Genomic DNA, 10,795 nt, shown 5'->3' with positions numbered 1-10,795 from the left:
AGGTGGGTGAGTGTAAGAAAAAAATGAATAAAGTAAGAGAAATTGAGTGGAAATTTCTTAATTATTGTGGGGTAAGAAGGACAATGTAGTAAGTTTTCTTGTCCAAAAATATAATAAAACAAAGTGTAAAGAACATTATAAAACGGACTAAAACAAAAAGTGTAAAGATCATTTTGAAACAGGGGTAGTACGTAGTTATCTGTAATTAAGTACCAATGCCGATAATACATAAGGACGTCAATGGCTATTAGTTCATTATATGACATAATGACATGATATACGAACGTATGATTTAGAAAATTTCTTAAAAATATTATATATTTTGTCATTAGCCTAGTACGATCTTAAAGTTTACGATCAAGTTATGTCGTCTACCTTAGAATCATTGACGTCGCAAAAATAATTTTCATAGAAAAATCGATTATTGTAAATTAGAGTTGACTTGTGCGGGATTTCACCTGATATGATACTTTATCTTACCTTCTAAAAATAAATTAAAAAAACAAAACCTAGCAAACACTTGTGAACAACACGTTAGCATGGTGGTTCCCTCAGCTTTGGAAGTAACTAACAATCTCTTACTTTAAAAATGCATCAACTTCCCAACACTATGCTTGTCAATAGTGATTTGGTTGGTAAAAGGTTAAAATTCACTAATTTACAAGAAAATAAAAAATTGGAAGATCCATTTATAAGCTCTATCTTGAGGAGGCAGGCTACATCGTTGTCTACCAGCGACAAAAAGACCCCATACCCAGGGCAAAATGGTATTTTCGCTACATGAGTTGAAAAGTCAAACAAATTACTAAATATCGGCAATATGACAGTAATTGATACAATAATGACAGTATTTAAATACAACAATGACAGTATTTATGTAAACGATGATAATACTTATATAACACTTGTATACATACTTTTATCCATTCATTTAATATGCAACACTTTTATCCATTCATTTAAGTGGTCCCTTTACTTTTTCTATTTAATTACACATGTATACATAATTTCCTTTTTTTTGGGTGATTGTGACAGTATTTTAATACAACAATGACAGTATATATATAACAATGACAATACTTATATTACCGATGACAGTATATAACAAGTTAGCAACACTTGTACACATTTATTTAAGTGTGGGCCATCTTTCCAACTTTTTATTTTATTTTTTTATGGGTGGGTATGGATTGTTTTTGTCGCTGGTGGACAGCGATGTAGCATGCCTCCTATCTTGAGTTTCCAAAGGACTAGGTCTCAAATCTCATCCCAAGCATGTTTTCCCTTCCTTTTCTTCTTCTTACTTTTCTTTACTTTTTTTTCACTTCCTTTTAAATGATGTGTTTTCCTTTTCTTTTTCTCTTCTCTTTATTTAAAGTTTTAACCCTACCTCCCCTCCGTCCCGCCCGCCCCTTCATTTTTCTCTATTCTCTTTGCCTAATATTCTATTCCACTTTTTCGACCAATCATCAGAGTTCTCATCTTTTCAATAAATTTTCATTAGATCATGCGTCATCATCGTTATGAAAGGTATCTAAGTGTACTATGTTTTTTGTTTTTAATAAGCATTTTCTCTTGCAAACTATTAACGTAGTTACTTTCACAAATTATATACTCCAATCTTAATTCCACAAGTTAATCCAATCGCAATTTCACGAACTATTTTTTTCTAACTTGGAGAATGACGCGCATTACTAGTGAGCATTAAAAATCCCTTATTTTCTATTTGTAAAATTTTATAAAAGTTTAATATGGAGTATTATGAAAATATGTTTGTCACTACCAACAACATTCATACATTAGTAAAAAATAATCAAGTCAAACTTAGTACTTCATATATAAATAGTTCCAAAGTTAAAGTGATGCATTTAAAAAGATGGAGGAGTAGCATCATGTATGAATGACTGACCGAGACGTAACATTGTATCTCATCTAAATTATGCCACACATGGCTGGACAATGGGCCAACTTTTTGTGCAATTTTTGTGCTAGGTCAAATTTATAACTAAAAGTTAACGAGGTACTGGTACAAAATTTAAAATCAAGCCAAAAATATTGAATATATCCAAACTTGCACTACAAGAATTTGTATCATTAATTACAAACCAATAAATGACGTGTCAAAATCCCATCACAAAAGCCTTTTGTGACGGGATTACCAACCAAATAAAGACGGGAACAAACGTCGCAATTGTCTTTTACGACGGGCTAACGACGGAATTTTCCATCAACGACGACCTTCTTTTATGACGGGTTCACGACAAAAAATCGCACCACTATTGGTCCTTAGCGACGAGATTTCCCGTCGTTAATGGTACAATTTCTTGTAGTGTTTGACAATTTCGGGTCGAACAACTTGTGATCAACTCTATAGTAGTGATATAATCTTGTCAACAACTACTATGTATACATGATACATCAATCAAATGAGATGTTAGCCTATTGGGTATGAAATAAATGATATGTTATACATAGTTTGTCGGAAATAAATTTATTTGGGTGTGAAAATGTTCGTTTTTTTTTCCTGAACTTATATTATCTGAACTTATTTTGTCTAAATTAAGTCAAAATAAGTCAAATAGAACAGAACAGAACAGAGCCAAAATATTATCTAATATAACTCGGACCGGAATACACCTTGCTTGTCTATAACCAATTGTAGACCCGGTTTGACAACCGGACTTATTCAGTTATTTGCACAAATTAGTAATTACGGAGTACTAATATAAAGCCCAACGGCAATGGATATACCTTTACTAACCCAACTATACACGCAAACGGATTTTAACTTTTGTATTAATTATTACTAAATACATTTATATTTTAGATCAAACAAGCGGGGATAGCTCAGTTGGGAGAGCGTCAGACTGAAGATCTGAAGGTCGCGTGTTCGATCCACGCTCACCGCAAATTTTTTTTTTTTTTTTTTTTCATTTCTCAGTTTTTCACCTTTCCTTTTTAAATTTACATACTTCCTCAGTTCATTTTACTCGCAACGGTTGTCACTTTCACGCATGTCAATGCACAACTTTGATAATTAATAAATTTAATTCTCTTTAAGCAAAAATTATAAAAAGTTAATATTTTGAAAATACACATTAAGATGAATCTAACAAGATCCCACATGACTATATTTTACCTTACGTATAAATCACCAACAATGATCAAAGTATAATATGTGAATAGTGTAATAATCACAAACGTTGCGAGTATTAAAAATCGGAGGAAGTATAATTTTGTTTTTCACCTTTCCTTTTCGAATTCCTAACAAATTCAGCCTCAATTACCACTGAATCAACAGACAATTGATGATGATTTTGCTTTTAAGCAAATATTACCCACTTTTCACGCATTTATTAAGGGTGTTTTATGTTTATTTTTGTTTCGCTATGAGTACAAGAAATCCTCGACCAACTTCGTATAGGGGGTTAAGCAAAACCAGTTAATTTTATGGAACCCCTAACTAGTATACTCCCGAATAATTTTGATTAAAATTACTTTTGACAATAAGTTGTAATAATTCTAATAAGGTCAAAGATGAGTCCTATAGGCCCGAAACCTTTCCGCTTCAATAATGACAGATCGAAGAAGGATTGAAGCTCTTAGTTAATTAGAGCACACATGTTTAGCGGAGCCTTGGCTTAAGACTTTATGCATTTGCTACATAAGTTTCTTTCAAACCTTTGAACCCTATTTAATTAACATGGTATCCTACCAATTGTTTGTTGGTTCAGTGGTGATTGGAGCTGAACTTGGTAGGGAGAACCCGTGTTCGATCCCCCGCAACAACAATTGGGAGGGGACTGGAACCTAACCACCCACAACTCGCCCCGAATCCGGATTAGCTCTAAGGGTGAACCGGGTGCTAACACCCAAAAATAAAAAACATGGTATCCTAAATTGAAACTCTGTTAAAGACCACATCAATTAAGCAAAAAAGAAATGTTATGATGTTGGCCATTATATTTTACCACCTTTTGAGTCTTGGATATATTTTTGAAAAACCAAATGTAGCTTAATTTGATTTTTTGATGAAATCCACACATTGATAGTTTAATTAATATTTGGAAAAGAGACTATGTTTAGGCACACATGTCAAACTTACTATTTACTATGTACTACGTAATACTCCCTCTGTATTTTAAAAAAGATACACTTTGATCGACACGTATTTTTTAGGAGTGCGAGTTGAATTTATTAAAATAAGATGAAAGTGAGGTAGTTGATGAATATTTATTATAGTTAAAAGATTATGTGAGTAAGTGCGATGACCATAAGAAAGAGAGAAATATTAATATAATGGAAAGTGGAGACCAAAACATGTCAAAAAAGGAAAGTGTATCTCTTTTTAAAATCCGGTCATTTAAGAAAAATATATCTCTTTTTAAAATCCGGAGGGTATACTCTATAATTAAGTACCAATATATGCCGATAATACATAAGTACGTCAATGGTCATTAATTCAATATATGATATGATAGATGAACGTATGTTTTAGGAAATTTCTTAAAAATATTATTTTGTCATTAGCCTAGTACGATCTTAAAGTTTGTGATCAAGTTATGTCGTCTACCTAAGAATCATTCACGTCGCAAAAATAATTTTCAAAGAAAAATCGATTATTGTAAATTAGAGTTGACCTGTGCGGGATTTCAGCCTGAAATAACACTTTATTTTACCTTCTAAATTTTTTTTTAATGAACAAAACCTAGCAAACACTTGTGAACAACATGTTAGTATGGTGGCTTCCTCAGCTTTGGAAGTAACTATCAATTTCTAACCTTTAAAATGCATCAACTTCTCAACACTATGCTTATCAATAGTGTTTTGGTTGGTAAAAGGTTGAAATTCACTATTTACAAAGAAAGAAAAAAATTAGAAGGTCATTTTAGAAGCTCTACATTGAGTTTGCAAATGTCTACGGGTTCAAATCTCATACCAAGCATACTTTCCCTTCTTTATTTTCATTTTCTTCTAAATGATATGTTTTCTTTTTCTCTTCTCTTTATTTCAAGTTCCAACCCTATCTCTCCTCTGTCACGCCCGCCCCTTCCTTGTTCTCTATTTTCTTTGCCTAATATTATATTCCTATTTTTCAGTCATCAGATTTCTCATCTTTTCAATAAATTTTCATAGATCAGGCGTCATCATCGTTATGAAATGATATATCTAAGCGTACTTTGTTTTTTTGTGTTTCATAAGCATTTTCTCTTGCAACTATAAACACAGTTTCTTTTACAATTTATAATTTCACAAATTATTCCAATCTTAATTTCACAAATTAATCCAATCGTAATTTCATAAACTATTTTTTGCTAAACTAGTGAACATTAAAAATCTCTTATTTTCTATTTGTAAAATTTATATAAAAAAGTTTGACATTATGAAAATATGTGTGTCACTAATCTAACAACATTCATACATTGGTAAAAAAATTCAAGTCAAACATAGTACTCTGTATATGAATAGTTTCAAAGTCAAAGTGATGCATTTTAAAAAATTGGACGGATCATGGAGTAGCGTCATATATGAATGGCGGATCAAGATATAACATTTTATTTCATCTTAATTATGAAAGACCAGGTTGGACAATGGACCAACACTTTGAGCAATTTTTGTGCCAAGTCAAATCTATACTATTATTAAATCTCCAAGGCAAGGGATGCCACGTTGCCATGTGTTACTGTGATTTAGCAAAGGAAATGACTATGTGCCATGTCATGCACGCTCACACATGCATTACTCAATTTTATTATCACAAAAATGTTAGTATTAATGTTCGAACCCATGACCTCTTATTCATAATGTAAAGTTACAACCATCTCTACAATGATATAATGTATGACTCTATAGTAATGAAAAAAAGACAAAAGTCATTCTTATAAAGATTAAAACTTTAATGCCCAATATATATTTGAACAACCTATTACAAACTTTTACTTAATCCTTTCTTAATTACTCAAATCATGCATAAGAAAAAGTTAATTATTACACTACTTCTTTTAATAATCAATTGTGTTTTTCCAATAATATATAAAAAAAGAAATTTCTTATGTTTAAAAGTGAATTAGAAAAAAAAAAAGTTTTATACAGAGTACCAATCAAGTAAGACTTGAACAAATAAAGAATCTGAACATAGAGACTATTTTGAAAATTCTCAAATATTTAGAGGAAACTATGTAATATGACAACTAATTAAACAAAAAAAATACAAAAAGTTTTGCAAGGAAAACAATACAAAAATAAATAACAAAAACAATAAAATTTGGGGCATCGCTGTGAGGGGGTCGAAAAAGCACGAGGCTAATGCGTGACCTCGTCCCTCGTGGGTGTGACGATTCTTTTTATTCAATCAAGTGTAATTGGATTTCCTGTGAGTTTACACCCAATTGACTAGTAATATAGGAGTCACCATTCAGTTTTTAACGACAATGAGAAAAATTGACAAAACCCAGTTATCGTGACATAAAGGGAGTGCAATTATGTTTGACCACGACGGCCGTAGGTTCCCTTGTGATCTCTGGTGTGGGGATCTCTCAACATACACCCGCAAGGTAGAGATTGAGGGTTCGGGGACTGTAACTACCGAGAGGAGTACTCGCTCGTCGATAACTCCAGAGGCAGGATATCCTTACTAGCTCAGCATAAATAATTTAAGGGACATGCGTTAACGTACTATTAAACTAATCTGAGTTGATTTTAGCAATATGCAACATATAATACTAGATCGATCGCGATTATCTGATTTAAATAGCATTAAAGGACCTAGCATGATAATCCAATTTCCCAAAAATATTATATTTGTTAGGCGTGGTAGAACAATCAGATTTAGTTAGTTTAACAGTTCATAAAAAGGGCGAGGAAAGCAATTAAATCATAGAAAAGGGACACATTACGACGCACCCTTGAGAGGTGCGTCACGGTTCTCAGAAAACTAACCACTTTGACTTTGCTATTTCTCCTTTTTATTTAACGAATCTCAAATTATGGGACAGGATACGTGCTGTTCGATTTATGGATCGATTGCGACAGAACGTGTAACACCCCAACAATTCCCATTTTCTAAAATAACCTCTTTTTAAATATAACTGTAGGGAATTATCAAAGTATTATCGCCCGTGTGAAAACGTTACGGCTTATTCAGAATTTTGCAGCGGAAAAACATAAAACTAACTTTTAGGTTCATAAGTAATCTATTACATATTAGGTCCAAACCAATTAACTGAATTAAGGAAATACGAATAGTACGACAAATTTCAAATCCAAGTTAACAAATTAAATCACTTAATTAAACGAATAGAACTACAAGCTCTCTAATCCCGACCCCAATGATGCATCATCTTCAAACCTGTAGATGGGCAACGCTTATTGATCCTTAGAGACTGCTCACCAAAGATGGGTCATCACAGGATCAATAAGGCATAGCCATGATCAACACACACAAACAAAGCACGTAATCAGCAAAGCTGAGTACTACATACTAAAACAACAACAATCCTAGCATGATACTATCAAACCAACAACCCTAACATGATACTAATAAATGTAAGTAAGGACAGACAAAACATAATAATTTGACGACTATGCTTGACTAGACTAAGCTAGGCTTAATAACCATAATATTATTTTAGTTGAAATAGACAATGGACCGAGTTGACCATCCAGAAGTCTTCACTAAGGAAGACGAGGTACGAGCGCGACTCCGTAACCTCAGTGACCTGCGATATCGAGGAACGTTTAAATAAAAATAGGACACGGTGATCAATCCGGTCCCAGAAAAGGCCATGGGCTACCACCATGAACCCCAACTCCTGTTTGTCCGTCACTTCAGACGTGCACAGTCTAAAGCTATTGCTATTCAGTTTCACTTTACATGATTTATAAATTGAGATTCCGTTATGACTCAACCATTACATAAGACAGACAATTCACATTTGTTCACAACTGTTTTTATCTTGGAATTAAGTAAGTGATCATAAAAGCATCAATCAAGACTCATTCCAACTTAACCAACCTTTCCTTTAACCATGAGCAACCCTGTATATGGGCATAGAGTTTCAACTTACTAAACAAGGTCCTCCGCCCTTATAAAGTAGTGAATAGATAGAAAGGGAACAACAACCAATCGATCCAACCCAATCATATAGAATAATCTAGTGTTCCCAACCAACATGTTTGTATCAAACATCCATACTAACATGTTACAGTTCTTATAGTGCAAAATAAGTTCAATAAGTTTGTCCAACAGTATTAAACATGCACATTCGATATAACCCAGTTCGTCCATAATATCAACATCACCAAGTTCAACAATAATATCAACATGGTTTCAACAATTAGCACACATTCCAAGCACACAGGTATGTACGTACCTTGTATAAACAACTAGTAGGCCACTTTAACACTTTCAAAAGTCGCCTACAAAGAATGCTCCGCCTAAAAACAACCAATAAATTTCCCCAATCAATTTCTAACAATTTACAGCAACACTAACGTACTCTAAACACATCCCAAACGTATTTAAAACATTCTCCAATATCGAAACTTAACTAATTAATTTCCTAGCATCATAATTATCGGATTAGTGATTGAAATTCGTTGAAAACTCTTTGCAAACATCGTACTTTAAATTTTCAGCAATATAACTAATTTCAAACTACTCCAAAACATAATTAACATGTTTGAAATTATAAAAATAATAACTTTAATAACTTATAATCATCCTACCATGGTTTCAAAACTATTAAAACCTTAAAATTCATGCTTTAAATAATTAAAATTCTTATTTCAACTCAATCATATAATCTGAAATTTAATTTATTAATTAAGCAAAATATATAACCTGAAATTCATAATCATTAAATCATAAATTTAATTCAATCAAAACATAAATTAAAATAATAAAATATAATTGAAACAATTTGATTAACTTAGGGTTTAAGAAATTAACCAATTAAAGCTTCAAGGGGATGCTGGCCGGCGGCAAGGGAGGCGCGGCAGCGGCGGCTGGGCGCAGAGTGAAGGTGGTTGCGTCTGGTGGTCGAACGGGAGACGCCGTTGGAGGCGGTGACTGTGGAGGTCGCACTTGGTGGTTGCGTGATTGAGCAAGAAGCACAGAAGAGAGGAGGAGAAAGGAGGGACAGCCTGACCGGGAGACTGCGGCGGCTAGTGCAACGACGCGACTGGTGGTGTGCGTTGGTTGTGCGGGTCGATGGTGGCAGCGGCTCGGTGGTGGCTGCCGAGTAAACATAACATCACATAAGGATCGAGAGGAGGAAAACGAAAGGGAAAAGGGAAAACGAAGGAGAAGGAGAAGGAGGTGAGACCTTACCAGTGGCCACGGCTGGTGGTGGTCTGACGGCCTTGGTGGCTGCAGCAACGGACGTGGAGGCGGGAGGGAGAACGGCGAGAAGAGAGGATGGAGTTGTTGAGTTGTACGTGAGTTGAATGAGGATGGAGGGTTTTGGGTGTTTGGTTTGTACGTGAATTAGAAAAGAGAAGAGTGTAGTTGGTTTTATTGAATTGGGCTTTGCCCAATTGGACTAGGACTAGAATCTAGGTTGTTGAATCCAAAGTGGTTAGGATTAAATTCAATCGAACGTGTTTTCGTAAAACGAATTGTTTCAATGTAAGGTTCTAAAATTATTTTGATTTCATAACTCGTTAAAAATTTAAAATGTAATTAACTTAAATAAATATACGTTAATTATATATTTATTATTAAAATTCGTAAATTCTATTAAAATATAAATAACTATACGTTAAAATATATTAATAAAATCTATAAATTTACGGGGGATTACAGAACGCGTGAACAATTTCGCAGCGTGAGGCTTAGGCTAGGGGTTGGAGTCAATACTCAGAATATGAATTGTGTGTTGTTATTTCACGTCGAACTTGGGCTATATTTATAGAAAAGAGTTTGTGGAAAGATAGAATTGCAGAGCTCTAATCCACAAAGAATTAGGAAAAAACACGTACCCAGGTAATTCCAGCGCCCAGGCCTGGGCGCCGAAGATTTCGGCGCCCAGAGCCAGGCGTTGAAAATAGGGTCTGGGCTGTTTTCTTAGTCAGATTCGGATTCCTGAAATCCGTAGTGTTTGAGACTTAATCGAGTCTTTTAGTGCGTATCAATTTCATGAGGGAATGCGTCTGGGCCCGTTACGAACTCTAGGCTCGTGAGGATTTTAATTAATACGTAACTCTTATTTTCGAATCATATTAGGAAGGATTCTCGCAGTTCTCTATCTCATTTAGGATTTATGTTGGAGTGCAACACCTAATTCTGACAGGTTTCTATCTTTTATGACTTGCCACTTTTAGAAGCTACCCTTTACGGCAGTTACTATTTTTAGCAGGTTTCCATAAATAGCATGTTTCTATAAATAGCAGGTTTCGGGTGAAACGAGAAGGGTGATTGAGATTCGTTATTTTATAGGAGATGCGTTGTCAAGTGGAGATTTATGTTTTCATCATCGAACTTTTCCCTTTTGGGAATGGGGACAAAAGTAGGTGTCTACAGTTAGCCCCCACTTTGACTGAGTCTTGGAGTAAGACGATGGTCAAAGTATTAGACGGAGTGCGTCACACAAGCCACGGTGACCTGTTTTTTGCGAGGGTCTCACGAGCCCCCGAGTGATAACATTTGAATTAAGGGTCATCACTTTGAAGTGTCGACATATCCCTCACGTGTCATTGGGATTTGTCAACTGATAGTATAGAAACTTCCTCACTTTGTCATTGGAAGGATCTAAAGGTGCGTATAAACTCCCTCACTTTGTCATTGGGAGTAGCT

General features: G+C 34.3%; 1 long non-coding RNA gene and 1 other non-coding gene across 2 annotated transcripts; one reads left to right on the top strand and one right to left on the bottom strand.

The window, feature by feature from the left end:
- The first annotated feature begins 2,836 nt into the window (after positions 1-2,836).
- On the top strand, positions 2,837-2,909 carry TRNAF-GAA (transfer RNA phenylalanine (anticodon GAA)). The gene has a single exon. It is a non-coding gene; the product is annotated as a tRNA-Phe (tRNA).
- A 4,319-nt stretch (positions 2,910-7,228) lies between these two features.
- Positions 7,229-9,193, bottom strand: LOC130472318 (uncharacterized). Its single transcript, XR_008932429.1, has 3 exons — positions 8,951-9,193; positions 8,373-8,436; positions 7,229-7,382 (listed from the first exon to the last, which is right to left on the bottom strand). It is a non-coding gene; the product is annotated as an uncharacterized lncRNA (long non-coding RNA).
- Between the last annotated feature and the right edge of the window lie 1,602 nt (positions 9,194-10,795).

The sequence above is a fragment of the Spinacia oleracea genome, chromosome 4 (genome assembly GCF_020520425.1).
Source record: "Spinacia oleracea cultivar Varoflay chromosome 4, BTI_SOV_V1, whole genome shotgun sequence".
Lineage (NCBI taxonomy): Eukaryota > Viridiplantae > Streptophyta > Magnoliopsida > Caryophyllales > Amaranthaceae > Spinacia > Spinacia oleracea.
The sequence above is the reverse complement of the archived record's forward strand: the minus strand, read 5'-3'. Positions and strand labels throughout refer to the sequence as shown.